The sequence below is a fragment of the Protopterus annectens genome, chromosome 7.part0 (assembly GCF_019279795.1).
Source record: "Protopterus annectens isolate FY-2018-M chromosome 7.part0, PAN1.0, whole genome shotgun sequence".
NCBI lineage: Eukaryota > Metazoa > Chordata > Ceratodontiformes > Protopteridae > Protopterus > Protopterus annectens.
In genome coordinates this window covers 613,629,540-613,652,596 of record NC_056739.1, presented here as the reverse complement: position 1 = coordinate 613,652,596, position 23,057 = coordinate 613,629,540, and positions in this window count along the sequence as shown.

Here is a 23,057-nt window from a genome sequence, read left to right as displayed (position 1 = left end):
GGACGTTCAGGTATGGGAGCGGGTTGTGTGCTGTGGAGGGGATGATGGGTATTTAATTATGCATCCAGGTGTGTTGCATTTAAATGGGCTGGTTCCATCAGGACCATTCTGTGGGTATGTGCCGGTGATGTTTCTGTACATTTGTATCGCACATTGTAATATTCATATGTTTGTGTGATTGTGTTCTACAGTATGGCCTGTCAGGTTGTATTGCAGATGTGTATACTTGTTCTTTATGTTTCTTTCTGATTCACCCGCTGCTCCCTCGTACACCTCCAGCTCACCTATTCTGCATACAACACAGTCTCGCCTTTGAGAATTATACCATTACCCATCCCCCCCATACGCATATTCCTGACACTCCATCCATCACTGCTTTGGTTGATGGCCCATGACACAGTCAAGGTAACACATTGCATACACTACATATGTCAGGTACCTGTATGGTCGTGTGGACTACCCTGGCATGTTTCACCTTCCACATGCTGTACATCACGCACATAGGTACACGCCCATACTTAACTTTCATGACATGGTTGGTACACCCAGGTAATACCCGTTCAACTGTGACACATCCTGACAAGTACGGCTTGGACCGCATATGTGTGGATTTTGGCCAACTGCTATGATCATTAGTAGGGTGCCACCTTTTCATATGTCCAGAATGGGATATATTCCGGACACATATCCGATTGTACTGGACAACACATACCCACGGTCAACACTACAGATAATACTTTTCCTTTCTACCTACATGTTAGCTTATTGTTGTAGCAGTTTATATGCTCCTTCTGTTTCGTTTTCTTACTTATTCTATTTCTTGTCACATGTGGTATGTTACATACGGACATACCTATTGTATGTGACTATTACATGTGTTTTGGGATATAATTCTGTCATACAGTCGCTAGATATTTACATTTATCATGGTTTTGTTATGGACACATCTGCCCAGCTGTGTACTCTCCCTCACAATGTGGGACAGCTGGTGACCCTGACCATTGGCCTGGACATAGCTATTGGCGGCCCGCTAACATGATGCATTTCACTTCCACTTGGTATAACTATCTACACTGCGTTGGAATACGGGCACACGGTTTTCAATGTCATTTGTTCGAGGGATGGGGACTCGTTATTCCCTAACGTGCATTTGTGTTTGCTTCTTAATTTTGCGTTCGCAGGGACTGTCTTGCATGCTTTGCATATGTTTCAGTATCCACGGACACTGACAGATGTGATTACTGTTGCAGGCAAATTGTTATATGCAAGCATTTTAGGTTGCACGTCGACAGCTGACATTTCCACACCTCCATGCGGAACTTTGACACACCCTATGCACTCACGCTCGTTTCCTATGCACGTGGCTGTGGCGACAGTGCACCTTCATTAATATGCATTTGGCACTACTGCGCCGTCTACATGCCGCACGGTCGGCACAAGCCTAATGCCGGCCTTGTGCAGAGCTTCATGAATCCCGGGGATGGTGTTGGTAGAAATGATAGTGAATACTGTTGTTTTGATAGAGATGTGTTTTAGGTGCATAGAGTAATTTAGTCTTGTATGATTTAGTAGTAGCATTTGTGAATTATTTAGCCATATTTCAATCAATAAGAATGATTGCTATATAAGATCTTCAGGTTTATACAGAGATTTGACAGGGTGGATTAAGGATGAGTCATAAATATATTGAACTAGGTTTGGATTTTTGTAGCAGTGTACAGGTAATTGTTGAATATGTTAAAAACTATGGGTGCTATCATGGATTCATATGGGTCACCAATAGTTAGAGGTAAGAAGATGGAGAAATATTTTTTCCATTTCACTATTTGTGGTCTGTTTGAAAGGTAGCTATGGAATGACTGTAGTGAAGAGTTGGTGAGAGTTTAAGAGTTTCTGGTAGGAGATAAGTCTAGGGAGATTGTGGAGACTAGGCTTCTGACATTTCTATGTGTGCTGACAGTAATAATAAAATTAAAAAAAAGCAGTAGTTGTGCTTGATGAGGGCACAAGCCGTGTTGTATTGAAGACAGAAGGTGGTTATCTGGTAAACTGTTAAGAAGTTATGTATGAAGACATTTTTCTAATATGTTTTATTGGGGCAATAAAATGGCAATTGATCTACAGTTTAAAAGCTCTGTATTGATTGCACCCTTGTGCAGTGGAATAATGAATGATTTTCCCATAGTGAAGGAACTTTATTTTCAGATATGAGTTGGGCCTGGGTTTGGGTAGATGTCACTGTTAAGTTTTATGGTTATTGGGGTATGTTGATGCAGGTAGAGGTATTGTTTGTTCGATTTTTTGATTAATACATAATCTGTGAGAACATGTCTGCTGCTTTGGATAAATGTACTTTTAACAGTAGGCTATACAAGTGCTGATATAAAGAGGGGGTGATTGGGATATGAGGTGCAAAGGTACTCTGCATGGAGGACACAAAATAAGAGTCTTTTTTGGACTTGTGAGGGTAATGGGTGTTAGAATTAGGAGAAGAGGTACCTGCATGAGGAACTGAGGGAGGAACATCTCTGAAATGTAAGAAATACAGGGGGTTGCAGGACAGAGGTTTAGGATGTAGTTAAGGTAGAAAGTTGGGAGAATTTATTTGGGAATAGTAGAAGATGAAATGCAGAATAATAGATTGTGTTCACACTCTAGGGTTACATGTGATTTTGAGATATGTGGGTATTTATGATTACAGGTGTGGGGAATGTTGATATGAAGGTGTAAAAAAGGGTAATAAAGCAAAAAAATACTGATTTAATTGTATATTGAGAGATTGAGGATAGTGGGATATAAGCAGTATAAAGAGATAAGGGAAGAAGCTGGTGAGACGTAGACAATGTTTTTCCATAATGTTTCATAAAGGTTCTATAATACCTCAGTAGATGTACATCTTACATACATAGTAATTTGTATCAGCTCATACATATCATTTCATTTCCTAATACTGAAGCTACCATTCCTGAAATCTTAACATTAATCTGTAAATATAGCAAATAGTCATAACTGTGGGAAAAAACAGCATAGTATAGTTCATGATGTAGATGTGTTACTCATCTCTTTTCTGTGACATTTTACTACAGTCTTATAAATGCATGACTGCATGCTTTTTATCTGTTCCCAAAAGATGAAACACCACAGGCCACTGGAAAATCCAACAAGTTTAATGCACTTCACGACTGACAGGTTAACAGGTTAAGCGCTTTCATCCATCAATGTTAGGACTTCATCGGAACATCTCCTCCTTGCAACCCAACCCTTTTATACAACTCCAGTTGCATATTAATCAACACAATCACACATCCCCTGCTACTTAAATATATCAACTCCGACATTGCAATTCACTGCAATAAGTGCAATCTTGGAGTTGATATAATTAAGTACCAGGGGATGTGGGGGGTGTGGGGGGTGCAGGGGGGCTTGCCCCTTGCTTATACTTGAAGAAGAGTAATATGGTTTGTGTTTTATTTGTTTATGTATGTACTTGTGCTGGAATATAGTAAGTGTTGGTATCCCGTGTGTTTTCAGTATTTTGAGTTTTCAGTAATTTGAACTTTCGAGATTTTGGTCTCAGGATTTTGGTCTTCAGGAGTTGGGGCTTTCAGGATTCTGTAATGCTCCAATATATAGATATATTATATTAAATTTAGTCAACAGTCTATAAAGTCAGCATCTGTATTGTCAACACAATTTGATTGACAAAACAGATGGTCAACTGATGTGTGAGAATGCACAATCTTCTGAGTTGGGGAATATGTCCTTTCCCCTTTATTATGTGATCTTGGACTTAGTATATAAAAATAGCAGGGAGGTGGGGATATAGGAGACTTCAGCTCCTGCATAAATGCTGTTTTTGTAGTGATTTAATTTCATGCTCTGAGCTCTGAGGGTATTCCTCAGTGCATATGAATGGAGGTGATGACATTTGATAAGCTATATAGAACTTCTGTAGTAATGTTTTTATTGTTCTGTATTTCGTTATTGTAATCCTTTTTTTAACTATTTTTTTTGTTTTTTACAGTTACTGAATACTCCATAAAAATACTATGAAAGAGGCATCTGTAGTAAATGTAATGTTTACCTTGGTAAGTCTTTTGAAGGCTCTGATATGTTGGTGCCAAAAGTACTAGTAAATACAGTGTGGATGTAATTACTGCTGCCTGTCTTGTTTCAGACGTACGCTTATTTCTTTGCCTTGCTTTTGAAAATGCCAGATTAATATGCTCAGAGGGTTAATATTTCAGAACAGTAATATAATAATAATTTTGGAAAGCAAGACAACTACGATTTTTTAAAGGCTTATGTCATTTAAAGAAAATACTGACTGTGTACATACATGTGGATACAGACATATTTTGTGAATACCTTAAAAGATGTTATACTGCTCAAGGTATTGGCCTGCAAAAGAGCTGCATGCATGTATGGTTCTTTTCAGTGAAGGCAGCAGAAGTAAATGCAGGTCTGTATGCATGTTTGCAAAAATGAAAGGAATAGTGTGAAAATAATGAAAATAACTAAATTTACAACACCGAATAGCTTTTTTCCACAAAATATCTTATGTTAACCTCAGAAGACTAACCGGTATATATTTCTAAACATTGTTGGCAATTGTGTAAGCTCTATACCTTTTAGGCATGAATAAAAATAAGTTGTCTTTATTTTTCATTTCTGTTACTATGAATATAAATTTTAACATGGCGCTTCTCACTTTTTTCTATGTGTGGATATATACTTATCACATTTAATACATACTTTGTCATTTTTAAAGTAACTTGCCATATCATTTCTAAGATAGTATAAACAGATTCTGCATATATAAATGAATATAACTTTGTGTTAGTTTTGCTAATTTTAAAATGTAAACGTGAAGATAGTAATTATATATTTGTATATAAACATATCAATTGTATCTTAATAATAATATAAATATATTAAACAGAAAAAGGCACAGCCAAAGCTGGTGCCAGTGCAGTAAAGTAGAACATCTGATATCCTTAGCTGTATATACTGGACATAGCAATAATGGATTATTTCTTGTCCTTTCTTTCATCCCAAATAATGCAAATTAATAGTCTCATAAACCAGAATTTTTATTGTGTGCTAAATGACATTTATGTTGTGGGCCCATACCAAAGTTAGAAATATTTCAGAAGTGTTCGAAAGGGATTCATTTGTAAAATAATGTTCTCATAATGCCATTCTGAGGAAAAATGTGTGCGAGTTGTTAACAAGCACAGTTATGACTTCAAATAAACAAGCAGAATATGTTTAAATATAACAACTGTTTCTAAGGGTTTAGAAAGAAAATAATTGTTTGAAGAGGTGAGCAAGACTATGGCATATCAAATGTGAGAATACACTGGTATGAAGATAGACTATGGTATATAAGTTATGAGAATATGCTGGTATGAAGAACAGATCATGTGAGATACATCCATAACATATAACTGTAAGATGTGAGAATACACTGGTACACTATCAGTTCACGTGACATATGTTCATAAGATATAAATGCAAGATGTGAGAATACACTGATATGAAAATCAGCTCATGTGAGATATGTCCATAAGATATAACTGTAAGATGTGAGAATACACTGAGATCAGCTTATGCGACATAAGTGCATAACATATAACTGCAAGATGTGAGAATACACTGGTATGAAGAACGGGTCTATATTACAAAGTCGAACAAACTAAAACGCGAATACCCTTTCATCGACACATATGTGTCAAACCCACAGTTAAGTGAACAGCCACATCGCCAATTTATTTCCAAGGTAAAACAATTGGTAGGCCAACAACACACGACACACTATTACAAACATTATGAAGTGTGGGGCTGTGACCCCTACACCTCCCCTAACTAAATATACTAACTCTAAGACTGTACTACAGTGGGGAAAAGGCCAGATTTACAACAACAGTGATGTGGCCATTCGCTTACCTCTGAGTTCGACACATATGTGTATATGAAATGGTATTCTCTTTTTAGTTTGGTCAAATACATAATATAGACCCTGAAGAACAGCTCATGTGAGATGCATCCATAACATATAACTATAAGATGGGAGAATACACTGGTACACTGATAAGTTCATGTGACATATGTCCATAAGATATAACTGTAAGATGTGAGAATACACTGGGGTGAAGATCAGCTTATGTGACATATGTCCATAAGATATAACTGCAAGATGTGAGAATACACTGGGGTGAAGATCAGCTTATGTGACATATGTCCATAAGATATAACTGCAAGATGTGAGAATAAACTTTTATGAAGATAAACTGTTGCATATCAGATGTGAGAACACCCTGGTATGAAGACAGAATAAAGTATATCAGATGTGAGACTATGCTGCTATGAAGAACACCTCATGTGAGATAAGACCTTAAGCTATAACTGTAAGATTAATGGAAGCGAAAACATTTTGAAGCCAGTTTTTGTTAGATCATTGTTTCCAAGTCTTCAAGGGCACATGCAATATAAGGCTATCACAAACAGCAATATGATTCAATGGATATATGTAACAATGGATATATGTAAGATTAGCAAGTGACATTACTAGTTATTCCATTACAGAGTTGATGTAAATTTTGTTTCCTCTGATTAGACTGTAAATACTTTTGTTTATCTCAAAATTTCACTGTTTAATAGGTTCATAGGTTGGTACTAGGCTATCAGCCCTAGGGCCTATACAAGCCTAGCCATAACAATTCCCTGGCTATTTCTTCCCACACTATTTACTTCCCTGGACCCCTGTCTAGCAGGGCGACTGACGTGATCCCTGGGGTGAATTTCCTTTCTCTCATCCAATCGTCAAGGTTCCTTTTGAAGAGGGTCAAAGAGGGACTCTGCTTGACATGTATGGGCAATCTATTCCAGAGCCTGGGGAGTCTCTGGGTCAGGAACCTATCCGTCTAGCATGTTTTGTTTATTGTGATGACAAGGTTTAGATCCCTGGAGCATGTGGCTCTGAGGGATTGGGATTTCTTTAAGTGTAGCATGTCTAACAGCTCTGGGTTTGACATGGCCTTGTATGTTAAGCAGAGATCGCCTCTGAGTAGACGATATGCGACAGAGTATAGCTGGAGTTTTTTAAGGCGGTCAGTGTAGGGCATCTGCTTTAGGCCTGTGATTCTTTTAGTGAGGTATTTCTGCGGCCTTTCCAGTTGTTGCAGATGTCTTGAGAGGTACATACCAAACGGGGCGTTGTATTCTATAATGGGTCTAATGAGGGATGAGTACAGTGGGACAATGACCTCCTTTTTTCTGGATGAAAAGCCCTTAGTGAAGAGGTGTGCCACATAGAAAGATTTCCTGACTGTTGTGGCGATGTGGTTATCGAAGGTGAGACCACTGTCCACCTGTGTCCCTAAGTCTCTTATCACACTTTTGGTGTTTAGTGTACTGCTACCTATATGGTAATTCATGGATACATGTTTTTTCCCAAAGGGGATAACTATACATTTCTTGGCATTGAGCTTGAGCCCATGGCTCTGGCACCAAGCATCTGTTTCTGTAAGGCCCTTTTGTAGAGTATCCACATCATTCGGGGATTCAATAATGGCTCCCAGTTTACAGTCATCTGCGAACTTTGTTAGCCAGAGTCCCTTAGTGTTGGCCTGTACTTCAGAGAAGTAGATGCCAAACAAGAGCGGTCCCAGGACTGAACCCTGAGGTACTCCACTTGTCACTTGTCTGGAGCTGGATTTGGAGTCGGCTACTTTTACAGTGTGGGTTCTATCAGTAAGCCAGTTAGCAACCCATTGGGTGATATAGGGATTAATGCCCAGCTTAGTAAGTTTATCTATGATTCCAGAGTGGGAGATGGTGTCAAAGGCCTTGGCAAGGTCTAGCTAGGCTGTGTGGACCACCTTACCCTTGTCCATGGCTCTGGAGACTGATTCAAAGAAGTCAGTCAGGTTCAGGAGACAAGATCGGCCCTTCACAAACCCAAACTGAGTGGGGTCCAGTGTTTGAAGGTTGCCAATGTCTTTGTTTATAAGTTCCATGATAATATGCTCCATGGCCTTGTAGATAAATCTCGTCAGACTGATGGGATGGTAGTTTCCAGGATCCAAGGTGGATCCCCCCTTGTGGAGTGGGATAACTGTAGCTCTGCACCACTCAGTGGGCACGAAACCTGAGGTGAGGCTATGATTAAACATGACACTTAGGTGAGGTGCCAATTCATATTGTAGTTCATGTAGTACACAGCCCAGGATGTCATCTAGTCCCATGGATGCTGTATTCTTAGCTTTGGAGAGTGCGTTTTTTACCTGTGTGGCCGTTATTACTGGAATTTGGCAATCTTTTGGTATTGAGATGGGCCATTTAGGCGGTGAGAGGGGGGTGAAGTTGGCACTGAATCGATCTGCCAGGATATTGGCAATATCCTTGGGATCAGTATATTTAATGTAATTCTGTTTTAGCTCAGAGCAGATCTGAGCATTGCCATTTAGATTCTTGACATAGTTATAGAATGCCTTGTGGTTGTCTTCGGAATCTTTGGCAATTTTATTTTCATAACTAGCTTTGGAGGATTTTATGAGGGATCTCAGTTTCTTACTGAGGCTGGTAAGGGAGTTTTTTGCATCCTGGGATTTTCCTCTTTTCTGCAACAGTTTCTTCCTTTTGTTGCAAAGTTTGTTTATGGTAGGGGATCACCAGATTGGCTTCCTTTTTTTGGATGAGAGAATCCTGGTTCTATTTGGGATGGCACGATTCATGCATGACTGGATGTGCTCGTACAGTGCCTTAGTGTAGGACTCAGCAGTCAAACTTTCAGTTCCCGTCTGCATGGGTGTCATGAAGTTTGTCACTTCTGACTTGAGTAGCATGACGTTGGCTTTGGAGAAGTTTTTTATGGAGGTTTCCTAACTGGGCGGTGGGATGTGGATGTTAAGAGTGATTACTTATGGTCAGACCTGACTAACAAGGGGGTGAACATAGGTGTGGAGCATCAATTTCCCATGTTGGTAATGACCAGGTCTAGGATATTGGAGCCCCTGGTTGGACTATGGATTAGTTGATCCAGGGCGTTGGAATTTATGAATTCCAAGAACCGTTGGACAAAGGTGTTGGTACATGAGTAGTTTTCCCAGTTAGTGGTAGGGTAGTTAAAATCACCCAGTATTAGGGTGTTTGGTTCTATCTTAATATTTTCCGGTATGTTTAGAAAGGTGTAATGAGAATCTTGGGGTATGGTGAGGGATCTGTAGCAAGCTACAATTTGGATTGCAGTCTTACCTAGTGTTAGTTGCACCTGGAGAATTTCAGATGCATTGTGTTGGGCAACTAGCCTGGTGAAACTAGCCTTTAACTTTCTATAATCTCTCTGTTCATGTATTTCAAAATTTCACTGTTTAATTTTCTACAGTTTCTCTATTCTGTGCACATATCTTTTCATTATATATGCTCACTGACAGTTTCAGTTCTACTCAGTTATCAAGTTTACTGTGGTTTACATTTATTCATTTGATCCTATGATGAAATAATTTTATCTAGTTTTTTACATTTTTATATAATTTTTGTATGGCATTATTTCTGTATTTTCTATCTTTTTTTATTTATTTGGAGCTTTTCTCCCTGGGTCTTTGCCGAAAATGGGCTACTAGCCCAGTCGGACACCATCCGGTAAACAAATGTAAATAAATAAGTAAATAAATGCAGAGTGACATACAGCTTATTAGACTAGAGATACAAGAAAGTTTTGCTGAGTTTTCCTTTTCATACAAAATAGCATGATAAGAGTGTAGCATAAATGAGAGTAAAAGAGGTCAAGAAGTAACAGTAGGCTCCAATTAAAAGAAGAATAGCGTGTGTGTGTGTGTGTGTATATATATATATATATATATATATATATATATATATATATATATATATATATATATATGCAGCATTGATGCATTAATGAGTAAAAACGAGCCTTATTATTTAGATGAGAAGTTATGTTCCCAATATATAAGCATCCCAAGCTTCTAGGTCAGTGATATACTCTTCTAACGTCTGCAACAAAGGCATTCATTAACTGAAAGCTAATATTTTTCTGATTTGATTGGCTTGTGGATATTTATATGTGACAATATTTACTAGAAATCATTACTTATCTTATCCCTCCTATACCCTCATCAGGCCAATAATGCAGGTGTCTGGTAAGGTACATATCAATGCTCCCTTTGATATGTACCTTACCAGACACCTGCAGCAACCTGAGAGATCTCGGAGATTTCTAACCAAGAAAATTCAGAAAATTCAGGGTCTCCAGCATATGTCACATTGACAGACTGACATCACTGTCACTGTATTCAGCAGTGTACAGACTACTTAGAGGAGACTTGTGCCTGACCTACAGAGCAATCTCTGATCCAAACCTAATGGAAATGCTGTACATCCGCAAGTCAAATTGTACAAGGGCCACCCGGTCCAGGAACTTTAGCCTGGCCTGTGACATAAATAGGACTTGCTAGAGAGACAGATATTTCTATGGAAATGCTGCACATCTGCAAGTCAAATGGAACAAGAGTCACCTGCTCCAGGGACCTTAACCTGGCCTGTGACATAAATATGACGTGCTGGAGAGACAGATATTGTTCTCAGAGGTTACCACTCCTCTGGAATAGGTGACTAGTTCACATCAAACAAAACCTGTCTATGACCCTGTTTAAGCATAGCCTGGATAACTGGATGGGAAACCTGAAATTCATGCTAGGGATTTCACCTATGACTCCCCTAGACATGGGCAGTCATTGTTACTAAGATCTCAAGTTTAGACAAAATCCTTTGCATTGGATTTCTCTAGTATTGTATTGGGTACACACAGCTAGGCTTATAAAGACCTTTGTGTCAATAGCCCAGTAACCACCTATGAACCAGGAAAAAACAAGATGCTGAGTAGTGAGTAAAAACTCAGAACTAACAAACACACTACAGAAATGGCAGCAGGAACAGGACTCAAGTCAAAAATGTAGCACTTTTGTTCTGTTTTTATTTAGAACCTCTTGCGTGACATTGCTGGCCTAAAAAAGTGAGATTACTACAAGTGACTACTTATCATATCCTTCCATGGAGCACAATGTAGCACAGAAGTCCCATTTCTAAGCTAATATTGGTGGTTTTGCAGACTGTCAGTATTATACATTTGCAGTTGTTTTGTGTAATTTGCTATTTATTATTTTTATTTATTTAAAATTTGTTAATTGGGTAGGTGAACTAGTAAAAGAGTTATTTTCTATCATGACCTGGCCCAGGGAGGCCAGGCAATCCAACTAAACAAAAGAATGTAGAACTATTTAGACAGAAATTTACAATGGCATTGAAAGTAACATAGTTGTAGATACAGTGCATATTCAATTAACATATACAAAGACACAGTTTTGAATTTTTAGGTAGGTGCAGTTTGAGGGGGGGATTTTGCGATGTTTTGAGCATTTACTTTCTGGCAGTCAGTACTGCAATCATTTATTTATTTATTTTTATTTTATTTTACATTTGTTAACTGGGTAGAGTCCAGCTGGGCAAGTAGCCCGTTTTCGGTGGAGACCTGGGGAGATAAGCTCTATAACAATAGTACAAAGATTTTTAAAAGATTTACAAACGATATACAAAAAAATTTCACAGTTGCTAACAATCACAATTTACAAAAAGGTGAATGTAAAACAGAAAACATTACATTTCCTAAGCATTATTACATGAAACTCATTAGATATATAACTAAAAACCATTGTGATATTTTTTTATTTGGTAGAAGACAAGAAGATAGCAGAATAGAAAACATTTGATCGAAGGCATGAGGAACTAGCCAGGAGTATTACAGGAGCATAGCCATTGTTGGGTAAGGTATTCCTTTAGGAGTTTTTTGAAGCTATGATGATCTGTGTTTTTTTAAGATATTCTAGGGTAATAGGTTCCACTGTTTAGCTACTTTGAAGGAGAAGAGAGAGTCGCCAAAGTAATTATGGGACTTTGTTACATTGAATAAAAGTTTATTGGATGATCTAAGGCTCCTGGGGTTGGTATTTAGTTGCAATAGGTTGGACAGTACAGGGCAGTTTTCAGGTTTGTGGATAATGGAGTGGGCAGTGGTGAGCTGATTGAGTGAAAACAGACTGGGAAATTTAAGCCAGTGTAGTTTTTGAGGAGCACATTAATGATGGGTCCTGTTGGGTATATCAGCAGCAAAATTTGCTATTTTATTATAACAGGAATCAAGCAGATATAAATCAGACATACGCAGGTTAGTGAAAATTTGAGAACAGTAGAGAAGAATAGATAGGAGGTGAGATCTGGCTGTGGCTAGTCTGGTATTGTGAGTAAGGTAAGGTTTGGCCCTATACAGAGCACTACGTTTGATGTGAACTTTCTTAATTGTGAGTGATATGTGTTTATTGAACGTTAGGCTGTTGTCTATTGTGACACCAAGTAGTTTTGTTTGGTTAACTGGTTCTATTATAGTGCATTTAGTGGAGTAGATGGAGAGAGGAGGTGGTTTTGCTTTGGATTTCCTGTTAGAGAAGATCATTAATTTTGTTTTGTTTGGGTTTAGGATGAGTTGAAGTTCATTTAGATAATTTTCAATATCTAGAAATGACTTTTGCAGTTTATCTTGGAGTTCTTGGGGTGTGGGAGAAGAGCAAATAAGAGTAGCTTTGTCAAAAACAGGAATGCAGGCAAGAGGGCTTGAGGCACGCACACAGTAGTAGTTTCCAAAGTTTATTCTTCAGACTTTGCTTCAAACAAACGATAAAAACAATAAAAAACAGTAACCATAAAGCACTTTTCGTCTCACCCCTTAGTGAGACTTCATCAGCCCTCTTGCCTGCATTCCTGTTTTTGCAGTTACCTGTTTCAGTATTCCAAGAGTAGCGTTGTCAGTATATTGAATAATAGAAGCAGATTTAGTGGCAGTGTTTAGACTATTTGTGAATGTAATAAAAAGGAGAGGCCCAAGGATGAAACCCTGAGGGTCCACATCTAATAAATGCTGCATTTTTGTACTTTTGTTAATTACTTCTGCATTGTATGATGTTGTGCTTGTTTTTGTCAACCAGTGTAACATTATTTACCAGAGAAACTGATTTACTTGAAGTGATTACTTATCTGATCCACTGGACATCAAGGACATGCTTATTTTTAAGCTAATATTGGGGTGTGTTTCCAGCTATTATTTTAAACTTAAAAAGTTTTTGAAATGTTTTGCTTTTGAGAGGGGGTAATTTGCAGCATTCTGAGCATTTATTTTCTGGAAGCTAGATTTTGTTGTATTTTAGCTATTTTGGGCTTTAATTTCTGGGGCATTATGTGGCTTTGGCGTTGCTTGAGTTGTGCTGCATAACCTGCTCACCTGAAAAACTGATTTGCTGGTAGTGACTACTTATCTGATGCCCCATCAAAGAAATGCCTACTTTTAAGCTAGTATTGGAACTTTTGTTGCCTGCCAGTGTTTTCCATTTGAATCTATTTTGCCAATGTTTTCTGTTGTGATGGAAAAGAATTTTGTAGTGTTCTGAGCACTGATCATATTTGATAGCAGTCAGGTTCCATCGGCTGCGGCTTGTTTTGATTTCTGCTGTGTTGCATGTCTTTGCCCTTGTTTTAAGCTACACTCTGCAGTGCATAGCACCGCTGCATTCTGTGCTGTATAGTGTCCAGTGACAATCTATTCTGTCTCTGAAAACAATTATTGCAGTTGTACCTTACTGTACTGTTCCCTTTTCATTGCAGTATCCCATACATAACAGTATATTATATCTTTATTTATCTTCACTGTTCAGTTAATTGTATTTCACACCGTATATTGTTGCATGGTACTACCATTGCACAAATGTCCAGCAATTATGGTCCTCATGCCTGTTCAGCTCTGCTGCATACAATAAGCTATTTTAAAGGGTCTATATTATGTGATCGAAGAATCTCTTCTTTGAACACATAATAATTGATGCATATACAGTGAACGCTGTAAACCACGAATGTCATTGAATGTTTTCCTCAGGAAAAAATTCACATGGTCATAAAATAAAAAAAAAACTTTAAAACACTAATCAAGTGGGGAGCTTTGTCCTCCACACCCCCGATGTGGGGGGCTGTGCCCCCCACACACCCCCCTCTAACTAAATATACCAACTCCGAGATTGCTCTACATTGAAGAAAAGAGCGATTCCCGACAATGGCCAACTGAATTCTTTCCCGAGGAAAACATTCAAGGACGTGGCTGTTCGCAGTTTACAGTATTCGCTGTATATGCATCGATTATTATGTGTTCAAAGAAGAGATTCTTCCATCACATAATATAGACCTGTTTTAAATTTCTTATGATTCTGCTTTCAAAGTTAATACCTAACTGCACTGTTATGCACACAATGCTGTATTATAATTTTGATGTCACTCTTACCTCAGTGCTCTACCCTGGTTAAAAATTGTAAATAAAAAAGTAAATATAATTAGGATCAAGCACTGTGCCCCTCTGCACATGTATTGTTTGTAATAGTCATTAAGTTAGCTTGTTTTTGTTTTTGCCTATCGCTCTGCTTGTTTTATTTTCTGTATGGTAAACAGGTATGTGGGCTGGTCCAAAGATTCTGTTCAGCCACGACCTGGAAGAACAGCAATGCACAGAGAACAACACATTTATTTTATTATTTATTTATTTTACATTTGTTGACCAGGATTGTCTGACTGAGCTGAAGAGCTCTTTTTCAGCAGAGGCCCAGGGACAAATGCTCCAACATTTTATATAATTTTCAGTATAAATTAGCATTAAGCAGCAATGTTATAGGATTATTACAAGGCATTAAGTATCAATACAATGTTATACAGTGTAAATAATCAGGAGTATAGCAAAACTATTTCAAGATGTATAAAAAGAAAATATGTCATTAAGATGAATATAGTTTTTAGGGTAAGTGGTTACAAAAACCCAGTTTTATCATAATGTAGTTACATGAAGGCAAGACTTACAACAGAATGTTTCTCTGAGGCGATTTGCTTAATAGATTTTAGAAGACAGTCAAAAGAGTAGTCAAGGAAGATTAGAGAGAGCTATTGAGAAAAGTGAGTTAAGGGCAGAAAGTAGATTAAGGTATGGGAAGTAGGGGATGTTTAAGGAGGGAGAGTCCAGTGACAGGACCACTGACTTTTAAAGTGCTCTTTGGTGGCTGTATTAAATTGTTTAGGACCTGTAAGTGGGAGCCTATTCCAGGCAATTGTGAGGTGATAGCTGTACATGTTGTGTCCAACTTTAGACTTGGGTTTGTAGATTTGTAGTTGGTCTTGGTTAGAACTTCGGAGAGGTCTGGAGGGAGAATAATGAGAGATGAGAGGGGATAGTGTTGGGCAGTAGGAAGGCTGGTATAAGATAGAATGGATGATCTGGCACTGAGAGAGAAGAAGCTGATGGGGTAATTCAAGCCAGTTTAGTTGTTTTAGAGAGAGACAGTGATGGGATTTGTAGGTTTGTTGGGCAGCAAATCTAGCTACCTTGTTGTAGGTAGATTTGAGTTTGGTCAGGAGTGCTGAGTTAAGATTTGTGAGGATTTGAGAATTGTACATTAGACTGGGTAGAAGGTAGTAAGAGAGAGAGTAATTGTGGCTTCAGAGGTAAGGAATTTCTTGTTATGGTAAAGGAGCCCTAGTTTTGAATGAGTCTTTTTGATACAGTTATTAACATGCAAGTCAAATTTAAGCTAATCATCAATGGTTACGCCTAAGAGGTTAGTGCTGGATTCTACCTGAATGGGAGTGTTATTAAGGGACTGTATGGAGAAGGAGGGTTTAATATTGTTGAACATTTTAGGTAGGAAGAGTAACAGCTTTGATTTTTTAGGGTTAAGGATGGTTGGTTGTTGGAGAGCCATGTTTCAACTAAGTTAAAAGATGCCTGAGAAGAGCTTAGAGGGAGAGTTGGCTGTTGTGATGACTGTTGAGTCATCTGCGTATTACACTAAAGATGACTGAGGACAGGAGGTATATAGCTGATTAGTAAAGATATTAAAAGGTAAAGGCCCTACCCTTGATGTACACCCATGTTTACAGGGTGAGGAGGGGAGAGTAGAGAGTGCCATCTCACTGACTGAGATCTATCAGTGAGGTAGTTGGAGAACCATGCAACAGTATCAGAAGAGAAGTTGAGGTTATGCAGTTTATGCAGCAGAAGAGAATGTGAGACAGTGTTGAATGCTTTTGAGAGGTCCAAGAATAGGCAAGAAACAAGTTTATGGTCATCTATGGCTATAGAGACAGTGCTGAGGAAGGATAATAGAGCTGTAGTGGTATTATGTTTGGGTCTGAAGTTGTGTTGAGTGGGTATAAGCAGAGTTTCCTGTATTAGATACTGGATAACTTGTTTATGAATAGATTTTTCTAGTATTTTAGAGAGAGGGAAAGAAGATAGTGATAGGTCTAAAGTTGGAGATATCAGAGGAATTGCCTCTGCTGTGTATAAGTAGTGTAACATTGTTTCCAGATGGAAGGGACTTTAGATTCAGAGATAGAGCAATTAATTAGGATAGATACAGGGAGAGCAAAAAAGTCAACTGCTAGTAGAAGAAAAGTAGAAGGAATATTGTCAGCTGATGCTCAGCATGGTTTTAATTTAGAGAGTAGAGTTTTGATGTAGCTAGTAGGTACAGGTTTGAGGGAGAAGGTATTTGAGGAGATAGTATTAGGAGCAGGTTCAGAAAAGTTGGAGATAGTAGTAGAAGAGTTTGGGTTAGGGTTCAGTAGCTTAGATATTGAATTGATAAAATAGGTATTGAAGATAGTAGCAGTTTATTCAGATGACTTGTCTGGGCATGGATTGGGGGAGCTAAGATTGTCAGGATGTAATATTTGGTTAATAGTTCCAGAATTTTTAAGGATTAGATTTTAGGGCTGTGGGAGGTTTGTTATAGAAATCATTTTTATCTTTGTTTATGTGTTTTTTTTTTGTCAGATTTCTGAGTTCTTGATATTTTTGCAAGTCTGCAGGGAGCTTAGTTTGTGACCATTTTTTCCATAATTTGTCTCTAGTTATCATAAGGGTACAAATGGCTTTTGAAAGCCATGGAGATATGGTGGACTTAATTTGGACTTTGTGAGGGGGAGCAAGTGAGTTTAAGATGCTAAGGAAGGTGAAGTTGAAAGCTAGGACTGCTTCTTCTAGTGGGAGTTGGGTAAGGAATTTATAGTTTACTTTAGAGAGGAGGGCATTAAAGTTTTCTGGATGGAAGTTAGAGAGTTTGCGACAAGTGATAAATCTAGGAGGTTGTGAGAAGTGGGGAGTGAACCTAAGCACTTTTATAGGGGAATGATCACTCAGGGTGTTTGGTAGAGTTTCAGTGTTATGATATTTGGAAGGATTAGATACAAGTACCCAGTCAATAAGAGTACAAGATGTGTGAGAGTTGTTTGTATGAGTAGGTTGCGAGATTAGCTGTGTAAAGCCATATAAATTAATATGAGTATTAGAGTTTCGATTACTGAGAGTTAACCAGTTAATGTTGACATCCCCAAGGAGGATAGTTTCATTGGGGATGTGTTGAGAAAAGTATGAAAGAATATTTTCCAGCAGAGGAATGTTGCCTCCTGGAGGAATATAGATGGCTGCTACTGTGATAGTGGTGTGGTCATTGATTTTAAGGTTAGCTGTAAGTAGTTCAGCAGAAGAAAAGGATGGGATAGGTTTCATAATACTTGTAATGGTGAGGTGGTTGGAGTAGAGGATGGCTACGCCACCCCCATTTTTGTTTTGGCGATCTATGCGGAGTATATTATAACCAGTGGGGAGAATGTCTTTATCAAAAGTTTGGGGTTTTAGACAAGTCTCTGTTAGGGTGATGACATGAGGGGTGTGGAAGGCTATCCAGAGAAAGATTTCACTAACTTTGTTTAGAATACTATGGACATTCATAGAGTAAAAGGAAATATGTTTGTTTGGAGAGGATGAGTTTATTAAGCAGGGAGAGGTAGGGTTATGCATAGTGGGGCAATGGATGGGTCCAGGATTTGGATGTATGTCTCCTGATAGAAGCAGGGCTACATGAAGGTGGTAAAGTTTGAATTTAAGTGGGTTGAAAGTCAAGTACTTAGTCTTGGTTTTAGATGCTAGAGAGTGAGGGGGAGGAAGTTTGATTTTAGGCAGAGTGATGTTCATGGAAAAGATAGAAGAGGAGTTAGTAATAGAGTACTGCAGAGATGAGAAGCAGTTAGTATGGGGATTAGTGGAATCTCTATGGACAGGTGGTAAGGGAGTAGTACAAGATGTAAAAATGAGAAGAAGAAGTAATGGAGACAAGAGGAAAATAGAGAGAGTTGCAATAGCCATGGCCTAAGGTGGGGAAGTAGGATTGGGATGGAGTGAGGAGTGGGTAAGGGACTAAGAAAAGTAAGTTGTTGGACCTGTTAGAGAGTCAAAGTAAAATTTAAGAGAAACAACCCGTAGGGAGAGTAGGAGATATGTAGGAAGAAGGAGGATTTGCAGCAGACTAAACTATGAAGTGATAAGTAGGGGAGGGTAAGGTGTTTAGAATGTTTTAGCAGACAGGAAGGGGTGGAGTTAGGGGTGGAAGGGATTAGGTGGTTAGGTATAAAGGAAATGATATGGGGGGTGGGAGAGAGAAGAGCAAAGTGAGCCCGAGCATAGTGAGGGCAAACGGAGCATGATGGGCCAGGAAATGGCAGTCACCATAAGAAACAATCAGCAGCCCAGGAGGGAAACAGTAAGGAGCACACAGTGAAAGTCAGCAGATAAGTAGAAGTGGTGGGGAGGTGTAGACAGAAAAGGAAGAGATGTTATAGCGAGGTATACATAGGTATTTGCAGTAATATAAAAACAGTTAAAAGGAAACCACAAACAGAAAAACAAAAAGAGTATAGCTAACTAAGAGAGAGTTGACACTAGGGTAGTGACTAACTTATAGATGGCAAAGAGAGACAGAGGAAAGGTTTCTAAACAGGTGAGTATGCGGGGGGGGGGGGTTCAGTGGTATGCAGGTATCCTGTACAGTAGACAAAGTAAGACTAATTTTTGGTATGAGCTTAGAACATACATTTAGTGTAAACTGGCTATACAATAGAGCACAGGACATACATATCAATGATAAGAAAACTAAAACAAAAATGCAAGGTTGTTAGATCTAAATCAATTGGAAGTAACCTGAAAGGATAACAACTAAATGATTACAACTGATTTCAAGAGAGTATGGAGCCAATACAGAGCATACAATGCACATGCATGGGTTTTTGTATACTTAAGACACAGTATTTAAAATCACATATTTACATGAAATACAGTATGTGCAGATAAGAATCCAGGCATCAACATTAAGCAAGGACTGATTGGTTTGCCAGAAGTAGATCTTGGTGAGTGAACACAAATTGTGAGGTTAGCCATTATTTTTGAAACATTTGCAGGGCACTTCATTGTACAGGGGGAAAAGGGAGGGCCTTTATGAACTCAGGGAGAGATCTGAGACCACCTACTTCAGATGGGAGTTTGCTCCATAATGCTGGAGCCAGACCCTGGAAGCCATGTTCTTCTATGATGTCTTAAAAGGATGTCTCATGACTGTGATTGTCTCAAGTTGGCTATTTCTTTGGGAGTCAACGAGGTCTCTGATGGGAAGTTTCCTTTTTATAGGTATTCAGTGGCCATCTTTTAGCATTTTGTTCATTGGTGTAGCTAGGAGATACATTGTCATTTCAGAGATTAGAAGCCATTTAAAAGGGCGTAGCAAAATTAATTTAAAATGGGTGGCGAAAGCCAAACACACTCTGTCTAGGCTTATAAATGCCCTAGGGCAGATAGCCTAGTATGAACCTATGAACCTATTTCAGCTTCTGTAGGAAATTATAATTGTGAGGCTCTCTGTCTGCAAGTAGGACACATCTGAAGATCTTATTTTCTATGATATCAAGTCTTTGCATATTATCTGCTGAGTAAAATGTTTGAAGAGGAAGAGCCTATTCCAGTTTAGGAAGGAGAACATTTTCAGCTAGGGGTATACAAGCTGCTGGGGTCAGCAGATGTGAGATTCTAAAGGAGAGTTTAATTTGACGGAGGACTTTAGTAGTGACTTTGTATGGGTTGAAAATGTTAGAAAGGGGTCAAGGGTGAGTCCTAGATATTTATATTCTGAATCATGTGGAAAGACTTTGCTGTAATTATTGTAGAGGTCCATATGGGGAAGATGAGGGATTTTTTTGAAGGGTAGAGAATAGAATAATACTTGTTTTGTGGTTAATTAGAAGGTAATAATCTTCAGCCCAAATGAATAATTTTATAAAGGACTTTTATAGATAGAGAGACTTCTCTTTTCTTGAAGGAGGTTGTCGTCATCTGTGCAAAGCATGGCATATAGGGAAGGAAGGTCATCTGTGAGATCATTAATGAATAAGGAAAACAATGTGGGTACCAGCACTGAACTTTGGGGCACTCCAGGTTGTAGGGTGTCATGTGACGATGAAGTATTGTTAATGTTCTTGTAGAAAGCTTTGTTCTCAAGATAAGTTTGGGACCACTGCATGGTATTATGGCCAAAGTTAAATGTGTTCAGTATTTTAAGTAATATTTTATGGTTAATAATTTTGAATGCTCTGATTATATCTGCAAATATTCCATCAGTTGCAAATTTATTATTGATGTTGCAGTAGATGAAGTCACTTGCACTGAGTAAGGCTGAGATGCTACTGAAAGCATTTTTGAAAATGTGTTTCTTTGACTAGTCCATACCTGTTTATATGCTATGGACTGTGTTAAACTGTGCCTCTGTGCTTAGATTGTTCTGTTGTATACAATAGGCATTCTTCATATGATTGTTATCACTTATACTTATTTATTTTTGTTTTAAATTTGTTAGGTAAGGTGGAGCACTGATTCTATTGGAACTATTTTAGTCCCAGTCCAGGGGTAAGCACAATAAATACATACACGATTACATACAGAGTAAATGACAGAATACACATGTATTATACACAAAGAACATAGAGTTGGCTCGAAGGTATAAGGACAATTGATATATGTCATTATATGCAGAGTGACCGACAAAAGCAAATATATAAGTTCTTAGGTAAGTACTATGCCAGCTGCCCTTGTGGGCCATTTTAAGCCTAGACAATTTTCCTTTTTGTGCTCAAAATAACCAGTCACATTTAGTTATGAACTGGCCTTACCAATCCCATGGTTGATAATTATATATTACCTCTAAAGAGAATAATTGGGATCATACCATAGGTAATGTGATGGGACCCATGCATGGGACAAAGCATTTGGAAGCTCCCTCTGTCTATTATTAGAACATAGGGCAGTCCTGTGGTAATATTTTGGTTTCCTATCCATAGATCTAAGTTGCACTTGAATACAGACAGGGATGAACTTTATTTTATGTGGATGGGGAGACTGTTCCAAAGCAGCGGTATCCTTTGCATGATATGCCTGTCCTTCCAAACCATTCTGTTCATATTGCAGAAAGGTTTAGATCCCTAGACCAAGTATTTCTGATGCCATTTGACTTGCTGTTGTGCAGTAAATCCATCAGTAATGAGTCAGAGGATGCCTTGTATGCCAGACAGAGGTCACCACTTAGCCGTCTGTAGGATACAGAGTAAGGTGACGGGGCTTTGAGTCGATCCATAAAGGACATGTTGTTTAGGCCTTGTATTCTTTTAGTAAGGTATCTCTGTGGGCATTCCACTTGCAGCATGTATCTGGACAGATACATGCCAAAGGGAGCATTATTTTCAATGACTGGCCTAATGAGGCTGAGTAAAGGTGGTCAATGACATCCCTAGATCTGGATGCAATCCCTTTGCTTATAAGCTGTGCAATATAAAGTAACTTTCTTACAATAATGGGCACATGTTGGTCAAAGTCTTGAACAACTGGGTCAAGTCTTAGAGGCATTTTGACAATGTGATAGTCCCTTTGGGGAAATGATTTCCCAAAGGATAAAATAATGCATTATTAGGCATTTAGTTTCATTCCATGATTTTGATACCAGTTGTTTATTTGGGACAAACCTTCTTACAGGGTGGCTAAGTCAAATGGGGACTCAGTGACTGCTCCTGGCTTGCAGTCATCTGTAAACTTAGAGTCATTTGTTACTGGCATTTACTTCAGAAAATCAGATGGTAAACAGGAGAGATTCTGAACCCTGTAGAGCTCCACTGGTGAATAGTCCTTTTATGAAGGTAACTTTCCCTATTCCCCAAGGCCTTTCTAAATGTAATATAGATTCCTTCATCAATACATTGAAAGCCTTTAATTGGTCTGCCCTAAAAACTCTTCCACTTGATGAGGCAGTCAATACTTTTAATATCTTAATCATAAATACTTCTATAGCCATGCCCCACTCTGCAAAAATAAGAGTGAAAATTAACCACGCACCATGGCTCACTGCCCAGACAAAAATTACAGTATCTAACAGAGAAAAAACTTTGAAAGAATGCCTTAAGATTAAACTTCCCTATAGCCTGCAGTTTTATAGAGAATTTATTTATTTATTTATTTTATTTAACATTTGTTGACCGGGAATGTCCGACTAGGTTCTACAGAGCCTGTTTTCAGCAGAGGCCCGGGGAGAAACGCTCCAGATGCATGTCTTTGGAATGTGGGAGGAAACCGGAGTACCCGGAGGAAACCCACGCGAACACAGGGAGAACATGCAAACTCCACACAGAAGGCATCCCAGCCGAGAATCGAACCGGAGAACCTCTTGCTGTGAGGCGACAACGTTAACCGCTGCACCACTGTGCCGCCCAGAATTCCATGATCTGAGTAAAAAACAAGTTAACCTAGATAACAAAAAACAATATTATACCCTGTGACAATTGGGAAGAGATGGGAAAAGGCTGCCAGCCTAGTCAATAGAATTTAATACATAATTCTATCATTTAAAATACAGGCGTGTATTTTTAAATAAAAGAAAAACACTGTAAAATGTGAACTTCAAGATAGTTACAACATTGCCCCCTTGCTGTAAAGAAAAAAAAACTAAGTTAAGCCTTTCAAATGTGTCTTTTGAAATTGAAATGATTTTATGACATTCTTTGATCTTTAAAGTTGGTTCCGGTCAGGC